General features: G+C 42.8%; 1 long non-coding RNA gene across 1 annotated transcript in view; it reads left to right on the top strand.

The window, feature by feature from the left end:
• The first annotated feature begins 949 nt into the window (after positions 1–949).
• Positions 950–14835, top strand: part of LOC137531755 (uncharacterized) — a 96509-nt gene continuing 82623 nt past the window's right edge. Inside the window, exon 1 of the long non-coding RNA XR_011023731.1 lies at positions 950–990. This is a non-coding gene — a long non-coding RNA (uncharacterized lncRNA). The remainder of the gene's footprint in view (positions 991–14835) is intronic.

Here is a 14835-nt window from a genome sequence, read left to right as displayed (position 1 = left end):
AAACACACCTTTACTTCCAAATATTATATTGCTGACATACATTGTACTAGGAATGTAATTTAAATGTTGTGATAGCCGGGACTAATGGGCAAATAAAATGGGTGTTTTTTTATAGTAGCATTGCTTATTTTAAAACTATACCGGATGGAATTGGAGAAATAGTGTATTTTTACTTTTTTTTTAATTGTTTTTGCCTATAAATACATAGAAAATAAAGTAATTACTGAAAACAAGCATCGCACACAAAAAAGCCCTATTTGTTGTGAAAAAACAAGATATAGATCATTCACATGTGAGGGAAGCAGTGATAACGTTATGGCCAAATGAATGGGAGGTGCGCTGACAGGTAAAAATGGCTTTTAGCGTTAAAGTGTACCTGAACTCTTGCACAGGACTGAAGAAATACATAGAGAAATGCACCATGTATGTATGTATATATAGTTTAGCCTGTTTAATTTCCCCTCATTTGTGTCTAATCACAAAATGTAATCTGATCTCTCCCCTTCGTCACATGACTGTCTATGGCAGAGATGGCAGATAAGGCCATTTGAAAGCAATGGAGGTTAACAATATTTCTGCTTTCATGAACCAGGAAGTAGAAACAGTGCAGATTTATTTTAGGATTTGTATCGGGTGTAAATAGATATGTTTTTTTGTTTACAGGTTATTATGCTGTTGCGTAGCTTTTAGAGTAGAGAGGACGTTCTAAGTTCTGGTCCGCTTTAAGGTACAATGGGCTGTAGGCTGAAGTGGTTAAAGTTCTAACAAAAAAGACCGGAAAATTCATGCATGCAGGAAATTGCACGCACAAATCGCTGTAAGCGTGAATGACCTCGTAAAGTAAAAATTCCACTTTTGTTGATAAAGAGGCAGTTCTCTCAGTTTCGAACTATGCATTACAAGGGTTTAGTATCCATTGTTTCAAATGTATTTATTTGGTTTTATTTGCAGAAACAGCCACATGCACAACTCACCATTCCTTCCAACAAAGTGAGTATTGTATGTTAGTCTTGTGATTCGTACATGTCTGATCTTCCAGAGCTGCAATGCAGTCTGCTTTGTTCAGCCAATTGCACATGCAAGAAGCAGAGAATTCCAGGTGCGTTTACTGGACAGTCTGTATGTTACACAAAGCACTAAAAAGTACACATATTCTCCTCAGAAAATATTGGTATTTGAGTGTCCAATGCCTTCAAGACATGTACAACAGGCTGTAAACTGTAAGATACATTTGAGAAAAGTTAAAACTTGACTTGTGTACATATGATGTATGTCATCATAGCAAGTTTGTAACAAAGGTGGAATTTCACTTTAATGCCCAACTTCAGGATTTTTTTTCCCAAGTTCTGCTGATAGTGGGGACATGACTTAAGCCTTGACACACGCATGACTAAAGTTGGCTGAGGCGGCCGATAAAGACCGCCTCAGCTAATAGAGAGGCATGTGTACAGTACCGCCCGGTGGATCAACTTGGCCGAGTGATGGCCAACTCCTTCGTGCACAGCGCTCTCCCGCCTGCCGCATGAAGTCACGAATGAGCCGCTCCGTCGTCTCTCCGCCACCTCTTATAACAACAGAACATGTTGTCAGCTACACAGCTGACATGTCTGTACAGGCCAGCTATATTGCCCAAGAGGATCAGGTCCTCCTGATCCCTGACAGGCAACATCAGTCAAAGTTCTGTACGCACATTTACATTTCATGTTTCTGGGTCCTCCTCAGATTGTCATGGCTTTAATATGGACCCTGGTGGCCAAGTGACAGGAAATGAGGTATGCAATAAAAAAAACTTATTGAAAAACTTCTCCAGGGTACAAAAACATTTTTATTGAAACTGCCTCTATGTAGGGATTTATCTACTCTGTGTAAGGACTAGAAGTGATTGAGTTTCTTGGCAGCAATAAAAAGCCAGGAGGGGTACTTACCCTTTCCCACACTAGAATAATGATTTTTTTTCCTGGCTGTGTTTGCAATATTGACTTCCTCCATATATAGAGACAGTAATTTAGTAACATCATGCATCTTTATTTCCTATTTTGGAAATCACAGAATTTATTTTACTTTAACTGCTACTTCTTGGCATTAAATACAGCTTCTTTAAAGAACTTTTGAGGTGACACTTTTAATCTATTTTTACTCACCTGGGGCTTCCTCCAGCCCCTAGAAGCCATTTCAGTCCCTCTGGTCCTCCTCGGTGTCTTCCTGACCGCCAGTAAAGATCGCCAACCCGAGGACTGGAGCTGCGACAAGGGACTGAAATGGTTTCTAGTAGCTGTAGGAACCCCCAGGTGAGTAAAAATAGCTGAAAATTGTCGCCTCAGGAGTCCTTTAAGCCCTAGTTCAGGCTTATGCTTTTTAATGCATATTGTGTGGAATATATATATAGTGCTGCCCATAATTATTAAAACCCCTGGCAAATTTTCACTTAAAGTTACTTTTATCCAACCAGCAAATAATTTTTTGACGAGAAATGACATAGGCGTCTCCCAAAAGATAATACACCAATGTAAAAGAGGCATTATTGTGGGGGAAAAAAAATCAGCTTTTATTTACATTTGAGCAAAAAGTGTCCAGTCCAAATTATTCATACCCTTCACAAACTGTCAAAGTCTGTGGGAAAATCCAAAGTTCTTTAGCATTCCAATTAAGTGCAGGCTGTTTTAAAGCATCATAATTACCTTGCTTGCTATGTTTGCAGAACTAACGTTTTTGTCAGATGAAGACTGACTATGAACATAGAGCTGACCATGCTCGACTCTGCTCCTGCTTACTCTTCGTAGCCAGCAGTACAGCTCTAAAGTTCTGCAGGGTCTTATCACTTCCTGTGCAGTTTCTTCCTGCTCTGTGTGTGATGAAACATTTACCCTTCTTAAATCCTCCTCAGTGGTTTCATATATATAAAAAAGGTTAAAGGGGCACTATGGCGAAAAATTGTAAAATGTAAAGTGCAAACCTAAACAAATAAGAAGTACGTGTTTTCCAGAGTAAAATGAGCCATAAATTACTTTTCTCCTATGTCGCTGTCACTTACAGAAGGTAGTAGAAATCGGACAGAAGCGACAGGTTTTGGACTAGTCCATCTCTTCATGGGGGATTCTCAGGGATTTATTTATTTTCAAAAGCACTTGGTGAATGGCAGTTGCTCTGTCCAACTGCCCAAAAAATGTACAGAGAGCAGAGAAGCTGGCCAGCAACGTTGTTTAAATCCTTTTTAGGGAATGCCTTTATAAAGAATAAAAGCCTCGCTGAAAATCCCCTATGAAGAGATGGACTAGTCCAAAACCTGTCGGTTCGGTCAGATTTCTACTACCTTCTGTAAGTGACAGCAACATAGGAGAAAAGTAATTTATGGCTCATTTTATTCTGGAAAAAAAACTTTCTTCTTAGGCAGGACAGGATGATGAGAGATGCACACATTCACATGCACACTGTGAAGGTGTGAGGAGAGTAAAATGCTTCTTCACAGCTAGTATGAAGCAACGGCAGAGCTGCCGAGCTGCAGTGGGAGGAGGCGGGCTGGGTCAGGTGATTTGCTTAGTGTTGAAGTGGAAATTTCTACTCTTTTGGCAATCGGGACAGAGTTACTGCCAGGTCCCAGGCAGGAACTCAATATTTTAATTACAGAAAGTATAGATGTTCAAAGTACAATCTATTGTGCATTATTATTTTATGCATATTTACTATCATGTACATGAAAAAATAGAGGGCTGCTAAGGCTTTAACATATTCTACCTAAACTCAAACACCAACACAATAATAAGAGGCTTCCGTCCTATATAATCCTCTCATTCTGCTGCTATTTTGTCCCTTTATGTGAAAATTTCGACCACTTCTTGTCCAGACAGAAAGCGACGACAACAAATATTGCTAACCAATTTCTAGAGGAAGACTTGCCCAATCGTCTCTAAGGCCTGGCCTCAAGTTGTAACTTAAATGATGGGGTGCAGTTCATGCGCCAATGACCTCTTCTCTTCATTGCTATAGTCACCAACTCTCGTTCTTACATGTGGCAAGGGAATAGCTATGGTGTGATATCATGGGGTTGGATGTAATACCTGAGTGATTGCATGGGAGGTGCTATTGTTGAGCCCTCTTGTCACCTTTAGTATGTCCTTGAAGCCGGCCAAGTCTCCTTCTTCATTACTAGCCACTCATCTGTATCTGTCTGGTCAACTGCCAGAGGATATAACATAGCGGGGGGAATAAGACTCACCCCATGCAGTCTAAAGGAGATTGCCGTGATGAACAAAGTGGCGGGCAAAAAGGTAAGTAATGGAAGAGTTACTGCCCTCTGCAGGTCTCCTCTGCATCACCCACTGACATGAGGAACCAGCCCACTAGCACCACCAGGGACACATGAGATCCTGCACCCATTGCTGTTTATCACCCACTGGTACTTGGTACCCAATGCTACTTAGCACCCACTGTTACATGGCAGCCATTGCAACTTGGTAATAACTGCAACTTGACAACCAGTGCTCCTTTTCCCCCACAGCTGCTTAGCAACTAGGCATCCAATGCTGCTTGGCACTCTACTTGGCATCCAGTTGTTTTTTACTATCCACTACAGCTTTGCACCTAATTTTACTTTGCACCCACTGCTACGTGCATTTAATAAAGTCTCCTGGTAAAATGGTAATGCGGTAATACTGAAAGTTGAATATTACTAATTTTACTAATTTTACCAATATTCTAAAATCCCAGATTCCTGATAGTAGTAGAATACTGGTCATTTTAAAATATTTTACTACCCCCAATACCTGATAGTAGAATATCAGTAATTGTTCTATTATATTCTACTATGCCCCTCTGTAACCTAATTCTAACACTGACCTCCCCTCATCTATTCCGAACACTAAACGCCAGTGCGCCACCTATATATGACTAATAAAAATAATTCTAACATTTGTATAGCGCTTTTATCCTGTTGGACTCAAAACGCTTGAGAGCTGCAGCCACTAAGGGCACACTCAGTAGGCCACCCAGCAGTGTTAGTGAGTCTTGCTCAAATACTCCTTACTGAATACGTACTGGCTTACTGAATAGGGAGAGCGAGATTCAATTCATTTTGAACTAGACCCTTCCACCGTAGTGAGGTGATCCTGTCGGAAGAGCCTCACTGCGGTGGAAGGGTCTAGTACAAAATCTTTTGCATGCAAAATATTTTGTAAGCTGACATCCACCTTTAGTGTAACTTTGTAGCAGCTGTTTCACCTGTAACGAGCACAGTTGTGCCTTTAAGAGGCTTTGCAGCCCTATGCAGCTGGTGTCAGTCAGGTGCAGCTGGGTTTTAGATGCGCTGCCATTTCTTTTTACTTGTGTACAAATCTATTAGCATTAACCACTTGCAGCCGTTTTTCTTCTAACCTGCTTCTTCTGTGTCCGCTAAGGGAGCATTGTCCAAATTCCTGATGTGTGCCTTTGATGTTACTAATGCTTCCTGGATGCTATGTCCACGGAAATCAGGCCCCAGCACCCAAATTACTCTCCTGGGGCCCTATGCCGAACTCTGACGCACTACTGCACCCAGCTCACTGCACCCTGGAGAGCATACATTCCTAGTCTGATACAGAGAAAAGAAGAAAGAAGCCTAAACTGAAATAAATATCATGCAGCCGCTCAATGTCCACCAAAAATAGACTGAACCCCATCACAGCCCTGTAGCCAAAATCGGGTACCCTGCAGCAAATGTACTCTCTTGGCGCTGCCGTAGCTGGAAATTAAATTGTGGGGTATAGCAGCAGCCAAATTATCGCCCCATGGGCCCATTTTCACAGCTTTACACAATGCCACTTGGCACACGATACTGGCAACAACTCACTACTGCTTGATACCCAATGCTACTTAGCACCCACTGCTAATTGGCACCCACAATTACTTAGCATCCTGCTGCAACTAAGCACCAACTGAAGCTTGCCACGTAATTCCACTTGGCATCCAATGCTACTTCCATGCACTGTTAGAATCTAGAATCTACTAGTCACTACCAGCCTGTCACTAGCATCTACTGATTACTACCTGCCCTCCATTGACTAAGACCCAAGTGACAGCCATTTATTGGTCCTTATATTGTGGTGGGTGCACTGGGCCGGTCTAGAGTGTTTAAAGGAGCTCTGGCACAATGGCCATCAACCAAGAGTTTAAGCACCTTTTGAGAAGATTTTTACCTAGCAGTTTCCTCTGGAAGTTTGAATACTTTATGACAAACCCTAATACATGTGGTTGTCTCAACCTCAACCCTGGAAGGTTCTGTCAGTATGGACCTGTAAGGAGACTTCAACAGGTGCACTGCAAGTTCACATGTTGGACATTTACCGGTAGTTTGTAAGGCCAATGCCAAATCTTCCACAGACTTCCCATTTATCTTAAAAATCCACCTTATAAACTTCCCTGGCACACAAACACACGTTATTTAACTCTCATTTATAACAAATATTTCAGATTTCGCAGTTTTTTTTTCCACATCCAAGTTTGCTTTCAGATTTGAAATGTATTAAAGGCAAAGTGGCCTGTGCCCACGCTGCCATTACTAATTACCCATGCTCTACCCACAAGCTTGAATCAATCCCTGCCCTGCCAAAACCTTGTTTAAGGCTTGAGAATGTCTCCTCAGAGATTCTGCTTACAAGAAAAAAAAAATAAAATAATAAAAAATGGAAAAAAACATCCCAAAATAAACTAATTTTCTGCTGACACAGTTGCTGGTCTGCATTCCAACAAAGCACCAACATCCTGACAAAGGACTGGACGTTCTTTTTAACTTCATTCCGCAAAACAAAACAACACAGGATGGCAAACGGAAAACAAGGGGCGATTAGCGATAATGAAGCTAAGGCTTGCCTTGAATATTCACAACATCCCGTGGCCAGGGATGAATAAGGCCTGCTGAAAAAAAATAAATAAATAAGAGTTTTACTTCCGTAAGCCCCTGCTCCAAGCTTGGCCCTGGGCTTGAAACAAAGGCCTCCTTCTCTTAGGCCAATTCCCAAACCTCCATTCTCTGGCTCGCTTCAATGGGCACTTCTTCCTGGGCTTAGCTCATCTCCCTCTGCTCGATCATGGACACATAATTGAAAAAGACAGGGACTGGTAACCCTTCAACCCATCTCGAGCGCCCTCGCTGGAGTCTTTTCTCTGATGACAAACCCAGAGTTGGCACGGAATCGTGGGAATGGAGGAAACAGCTGTGTGTTGTAGCAAGGCAAGCATTGCCTCTGTTCACCCTCTGACTTGAATGTCACCCATGCAGTGCTTTTTTTTTAATGCATCTATTTAGGTCAGCGGCAAATGGTGTTAGATTGAGCCTTATAGGACGAAAGAATGTGGAGGCGAAAAGTGCAGAATTGGAACAAAAACATAAAAAAATACATAAAAAGGCAGTAGAAATGGTAAAATGAATCGTTAGCACTAATTATTAAGTGCAGGGACAAACGATTAATTTGCAAGTCAATTAGTCTCAGTTAGGTCTATGTTTGCTGTTCTTAGCCAGTGAGGGGGACTAAAAAGACATTCTGAGGCTTTAATCCTTCAGAGAGAATAGAAAATGTTACCAATGTTAGCTGCCAACAATGGGGGTAGGGATGGTGAGAAGGAAGGGGGGAGTTTACAGCTGGCATCTAAATATGGGAAGAGGAGGGTTGCTGTGTTATCATTCACCTTCACAGAATGGCATTTCCCTGGCCTTGTGTGCACAATATAAGGATCACACAGTGGCAAAGATAGATGATTTCTGAATGATTCACAGATTTCAGTTATAGAGGCCTTTTTCACTACAAAGATCAATCTAGCTTTAAAGTGATATTCCAATATGTCTGCAGTTTTTTTCTCTGGGACTTGCTTAGGGAAGTAATTGCATAACCACATTGTATTTCTACATGAAATTTTGAGTCATTGGATATATGGTACACTCACAGGGAAGAAAGAAAGTCAACATGTATGTGGCTTAAAGAAAACATGAACTGAAAATTAAAAGTCAAAATAACCATACACAAGTCATACTTACCTGCTGCGTAGTCTATTCATCATTATCTTTCTCCTCTCCTGTGTCCTGTTTGTCCACTGTGATCAATGAAATACTCCGTCCTCCATTTTGAAAATGGCCATTACCCCATAACAGCTTCCTGGTCAGCACACAGTTAAACTGTAATATCGCCCACTTGAGCCATAGGGAAACATGGACACATCAGTTCTCCTCTCAGCTGTAACTGACAGCAACTGTTATATTTTAGTTCTGACAAAACGTTGTCAGAACTGGAAGGGATCATTGTCAGAAGAAAATGGTGAGCTTCTGAGAGGAACTGATGGCAAGGTAACTATGTACGATAATGTTCATTTGAAGTTACCTCATGTGTTTATTTTAAATAATTTTACTCAGTACAGGTTCCCTTTAAAGGACAACTTAAGTGAGAGGTATATGGAGACTGACATATTTATTTCAGACTAGAAAAAAAGCATGCAGCTAATCTTGCCAGATCTGACAATAATGATCTGCATATGCTTGTTCAGGGTTTATAGCTAAAAGTATTAGAGTCAGAGAATCAGCAGGATAGCTGGGCAATTGATATTGATTAAAAGGAAATAAATATGGCAGCATCTATATACCTCTTACTTCAGTTATCCTTTAAATATAATTTATAAGTCCCTTCCTAATTTAAAGGTTTTTGCAATTATTGAGAATTAACTCCATAGCTCCCAACTGTCCCTCTTTAAGAGGCACAGTCCCTCTTTGGGAATTCTGTCCCTGTTTCTTACTCATTTGTCCCTGTTTTAAGACTGACATACAGATCTTTGTAAATATATGTGTTTTTCTACCAAAAAAATGTGTTTACTTGAATCTAAACGTTATTCCCATCCTTTAACCACTTCGGGACCACAGTCTTTTCGCCCCTTAAGGACCAGAGCCTTTTTCTCCATTCAGACCACTGCAGCTTTCACGGTTTATTGCTCGGTCATACAACCTACCACCTAAATGAATTTTACCTCCTTTTCTTGTCACTAATACAGCTTTCTTTTGATGCTATTTGATTGCTGCTGCGAGTTTTACTTTTTATTATATTCATCAAAAAAGACATGAATTTTGTCAAAAAAATGACTTTTTTAACTTTCTGTGCTGACATTTTTCAAATAAAGTAAAATTTCCTATACATTTGAGCGCGAAAGTTATTCTGCTACATGTCTTTGATAAAAAAAAAAACATTCAGTGTATATTTATTGGATTGGGTAAAAGTTATAGCGTTTACAAACTATGGTGCCAAAAGTGAATTTTCCCATTTTCAAGCATCTCTGACTTTTCTGCGCACCTGTCATGTTTCATGAGGGGCTAAAATTCCAGGATAGTACAAATACCCCCCAAATGACCCCATTTTGGAAAGAAGACATCCCAAAGTATTCAGTGAGAGGCATGGTGAGTTCATAGAAGATTTTATTTTTTGTCACAAGTTAGCGGAAAATGACAGTTTGTGACAAAAAAAAAAAAAAAAAAAAGTTTCCATTTCTTCTAACTTGCGACAAAAAAAAATGAAATCTGCCACGGACTCACTATGCTCCTCTCTGAATACCTTGAAGTGTCTACTTTCCAGAATGGGGTCATTTGTGGGGTGTGTTTACTGTCCTGGCATTTGGGGGGTGCCTAATTGTAAGCACCCCTGTAAAGCCTAAAGATGCTCATTGGACTTTGGGCCCCTTAGCGCAGTTAGGCCGCAAAAAAGTGCCACACATGTGGTATTGCCGTACTCAGGAAAAGTAGTATAATGTGTTTTGGGGTGTATTTTTACACATACACATGCTGGGTGGGAGAAATATCTCCGTAAATGACAATTTTTTTATTTTTTTTACACACAATTGTCTATTTATAGAGATATTTCTCCCACTCAGCATGGGTATGTGGAAAAATACACCCCAAAACACATTATACTACTTCTCCTGAGTACGGCGATACCACATGTGTGGCACTTTTTTGCACCCTAACTGCGCTAAGGGGCCCAAAGTCCAATGAGTACCTTTAGGATTTCACAGGTCATTTTGAGAAATTTCGTTTCAAGACTACTCCTCACGGTTTAGGGCCCCTAACATGCCAGGACAGTATAGGAACCCCACAAATTACCCCATTTTAGAAAGAAGACACCCCAAGGTATTCCGTTAGATGTATGGTGAGTTCATAGAAGATTTTTTTTTTTTGTCACAAGTTAGCGGAAATTGATTGTAATTGTTTTTTTTCACAAAGTGTCATTTTCCGCTAACTTGTGACAAAAAATAAAATCTTCTATGAACTCGCCATTCTCCTAACGGAATACCTTGGGGTGTCTTCTTTCTAAAATGGAGTCATTTGTGGGGTTCCTATACTGCCCTGGCATTTTAGGGGCCCTAAACCGTGAGGAGTAGTCTTGAAACCAAATGTGGCAAAATGACCTGTGAAATCCTAAAGGTACTCATTGGACTTTGGGCCCCTTAGCGCACTTAGGGTGCAAAAAAGTGCCACACATGTGGTACCGCCGTACTCAGGAGAAGTAGTATAATGTGTTTTGGGGTGTATTTTTACACATACCCATGCTGGGTGGGAGAAATATCTCTGTAAATGACAATTATTTGATTTTTTTTACACACAATTGTCCATTTACAGAGAGATTTCTCCCACCCAGCATGGGTATGTATAAAAATACACCCCAAAACACATTATACTACTTCTTCTGAGTACGGCGATACCACATGTGTGACACTTTTTTGCAACCTAGGTGCGCTAAGGGGCCTAACGTCCTATTCACAGGTCATTTTGAGGCATTTGGATTCTAGACTACTCCTCACGGTTTAGGGCCCCTAAAATGCCAGGGCAGTATAGGAACCCCACAAGTGACCCCATTTTAGAAAGAAGACACCCCAAGGTATTCTGTTAGGAGTATGGTGAGTTCATAGAAGATTTTTTTTTTGTCACAAGTTAGCGGAAAATGACACTTTGTGAAAAAAAAAACAATACATATCAATTTCCGCTAACTTGTGACAAAAAATAAAATCTTCTATGAACTCATCATACACCTAAAAGAATACCTTGGGGTGTCTTCTTTCTAAAATGGGGTCACTTGTGGGGTTCCTATACTGCCCTGGCATTTTAGGGGCCCTAAACCGTGAGGAGTAGTCTTGAACCCAAATGTCTCAAAATGACCTGTGAAATCCTAAAGGTACTCATTGGACTTTGGGCCCCTTAGCACAGTTAGGCTGCAAAAAAGTGTCACACATGTGGTATCGCCGTACTCAGAAGAAGTAGTATAATGTGTTTTGTGGTGTATTTTTACATATAACCATGCTGGGTGGGAGAAATATCTCTGTAAATGACACATTTTTGATTTTTTTTACACACAATTGTCCATTTACAGAGAGATTTCTCCCACCCAGCATGGGTATGTGTAAAAATACACCACAAAACACATTATACTACTTCTCCTGAGTATGGCGATACCACATGTGTGACACTTTTTTGCAGCCTAGGTGCGCTAAGGGGCCCAACGTCCTATTCACAGGTCATTTTGAGGCATTTGTTTTCTAGACTACTCCTCACGGTTTAGGGCCCCTAAAATGCCAGGGCAGTATAGGAACCCCACAAGTGACCCCATTTTAGAAAGAAGACACCCCAAGGTATTCCGTTAGGGGTATGGTGAGTTCATAGAAGATTTTATTTTTTCTCACAAGTTAGTGAAAAATGACACTTTGTGAAAAAAACAATAACAATCCAATTTCCGCTAACTTTTGACAAAAAATAAAATATTCTATGAACTCATCATACACCTAACAGAATACCTTGGGGTGTCTTCTTTCTAAAATGGGGTCACTTGTGGGGTTCCTATACTGCCCTGGCATTTTACGGGCCCAAAACTGTGAGTAGTCTGGAAACCAAATTTCTCAAAATGACTGTTCAGGGGTATAAGCATCTGCAAATTTTGATGACAGGTGGTCTATGAGGGGGCAAATTTTGTGGAATCGGTCATAAGCAGGGTGGCCTCTTAGATGACAGGATGTATTGGGCCTGATCTGATGGATAGGAGTGCTAGGGGGGTGACAGGAGGTGATTGATGGGTGTCTCAGGGGGCGGTTAGAGGGGAAAATAGATGCAATCAATGCACTGGGGAGGTGATCGGAAGGGGGTCTGAGGGGGATCTGAGGGTTTGGCCGAGTGATCAGGAGCCCACACGGGGCAAATTAGGGCCTGATCTGATGGGTAGGTGTGCTAGGGGGTGACAGGAGGTGATTGATGGGTGTCTCAAGGTGTGATTAGAGGGGGGAAATAGATGCAAGCAATGCACTGGCGAGGTGATCAGGGCTGGGGTCTGAGGGCGTTCTGAGGTGTGGGCGGGTGATTGGGTGCCCGCAAGGGGCAGATTAGGGTCTAATCTGATGGGTAACAGTGACAGGTGGTGATAGGGGGTGATTGATGGGTAATTAGTGGGTGTTTAGAGGAGAGAATAGATGTAAACAATGGATTTGGGAGGTGATCTGATGTCGGATCTGCGGGCGATCTATTGGTGTGGGTGGGTGATCAGATTGCCCGCAAGGGGCAGGTTAGGGGCTGATTGATGGGTGGCAGTGACAGGGGGTGATTGATGGGTGGCAGTGACAGGGGGTGATTGATGGGTGATTGACAGGTAATCAGTGGGTTATTACAGGGGAGAACAGATGTAAATATTGCACGGGCGAATTGATAAGGGGGGGGTCTGAGGGCAATCTGAGCGTGTGGGCAGGTGATTGGGTGCCCGCAAGGGGCAGATTAGGGTCTAATCTGATGGGTAACAGTGACAGGTGGTGATAGGGGGTGATTGATGGGTAATTAGTGGGTGTTTAGAGGAGAGAATAGATGTAAACAATGGATTTGGGAGGTGATCTGATGTCGGATCTGCGGGCGATCTATTGGTGTGGGTGGGTGATCAGATTGCCCGCAAGGGGCAGGTTAGGGGCTGATTGATGGGTGGCAGTGACAGGGGGTGATTGATGGGTGGCAGTGACAGGGGGTGATTGATGGGTGATTGACAGGTAATCAGTGGGTTATTACAGGGGAGAACAGATGTAAATATTGCACGGGCGAATTGATAAGGGGGGGGTCTGAGGGCAATCTGAGCGTGTGGGCAGGTGATTGGGTGCCCGCAAGGGGCAGATTAGGGTCTAATCTGATGGGTAACAGTGACAGGTGGTGATAGGGGGTGATTGATGGGTAATTAGTGGGTGTTTAGAGGAGAGAATAGATGTAAACAATGGATTTGGGAGGTGATCTGATGTCGGATCTGCGGGCGATCTATTGGTGTGGGGGGGTGATCAGATTGCCCGCAAGGGGCAGATCAGGGGCTGATTGATGGGTGGCAGTGACAGGGGGTGATTGACGGGTGATTGACAGGTGATTGACAGGTGATTGACAGGTGATTGACAGGTGATCAGGGGGGATAGATGCATACAGTACACGGGGGGGGGGGGGGGGGGGGGTCTGGGGGGGGTCTGGGGAGAATCTGAGGGGTGGGGGGGTGATCAGGAGGGAGTAGGGGGCAGATTAGGGACTTAAAAAAAAAATAGCGTTGACAGATAGTGACAGGGAGTGATTGATGGGTGATTAGGAGGGTGACTGGGTGCAAACAGTGGTCTGGGGGGTGGGCAGGGGGGGGTCTGAGGGGTGCTGTGGGCGATCAGGGGGCAGGGGGGGGGGAAATCAGTGTGCTTGGGTGCAGACTAGGGTGGCTGCAGCCTGCCCTGGTGGTCCCTCGGACACTGGGACCACCAGGGCAGGAGGCAGCCAGTATAATAGGCTTTGTATACATTACAAAGCCTATTATACACTGTTGCAGCGGCGATCCGGATGCCAGTAACCCGCCGGCGCTTCCGAACGGCCGGCGGGTTACGGCGAACGGGGGGCGGAGCCAGTCCCCGGCGGCTGATCGCGTCACGAATGACGCGATCGCCGCATAGCCACTCCCGCAGCCGCCCCCGCCGATGGGCGTATTGCGGTCGTTTGGGCCCAGACTTTGCCGCCGCCCATCGGCTGGGGGCGGTCGTTATGTGGTTAAATTGATATATTTCTTTTTTTCAAAAATATAAAGGAAAATTAACATGGATATTAAGGAAGAGTGTGGTTTGTATTATAAATAACATATTTTTCTTTTGAAATCTTTATGGTATGTGTGAATGGTGGTGTAACGTGGGCGTGATTAGAGGTGTGGCAGGGGTGTGGCTTAAGTGCCCCTCTTTCTTATCTCAAAAAGTTGTGAGGTATGGTAACTCTCATGATGCATCACTTCTGCTCAATGAGTGAATATGCAAATCCTTCCTTTATATTCCTGTAAATGCCATACACACCTCCAGAGCCACTGGTTTACAGTGTGCCTATAGCCTATATACTGTATGTTATAGAGCCATACTAATCCAACTAAAGGTGCCCATTAATGATCCAGTTTCCCATATGACGTGGTCGTTATGGTTTGATCAGAAATCATTGTTCAGACCCTCCAACGAAGGTGAAATGATAAGCAACTCTGTATTCAGACTGACAGAGCAATCAATAAAACGAATGTCCGTCGTTAATCTGCACCATTCTGGCACCCAATCCGATTGATTATATGGTTATTCATTCGGAAATTGTACAGTTATTGGGTGCCTTTATATTACAGGTGTCAAAACAGCTTTATTCAGTGACAAAACCCACTCAAGCCCATTAAAAACACTTAAAACAAGATCGCAGAGCACTCCTCACAACACCTCACCGCCATACATGCCAACCATGATTGGGTACCGCCGACCACGATTTTCTTCAGAGTGGGGTGACAGAGATATGAGGTGCAGTGGATGGATGAAAATGACTGTGTTAAGCCA

The sequence above is a fragment of the Hyperolius riggenbachi genome, chromosome 9 (assembly GCF_040937935.1).
Source record: "Hyperolius riggenbachi isolate aHypRig1 chromosome 9, aHypRig1.pri, whole genome shotgun sequence".
In the NCBI taxonomy this organism is placed as follows: domain Eukaryota; kingdom Metazoa; phylum Chordata; class Amphibia; order Anura; family Hyperoliidae; genus Hyperolius; species Hyperolius riggenbachi.
Note: the sequence above shows the minus strand (reverse complement) of the source record. Positions and strands in the feature narration are given on the sequence as shown.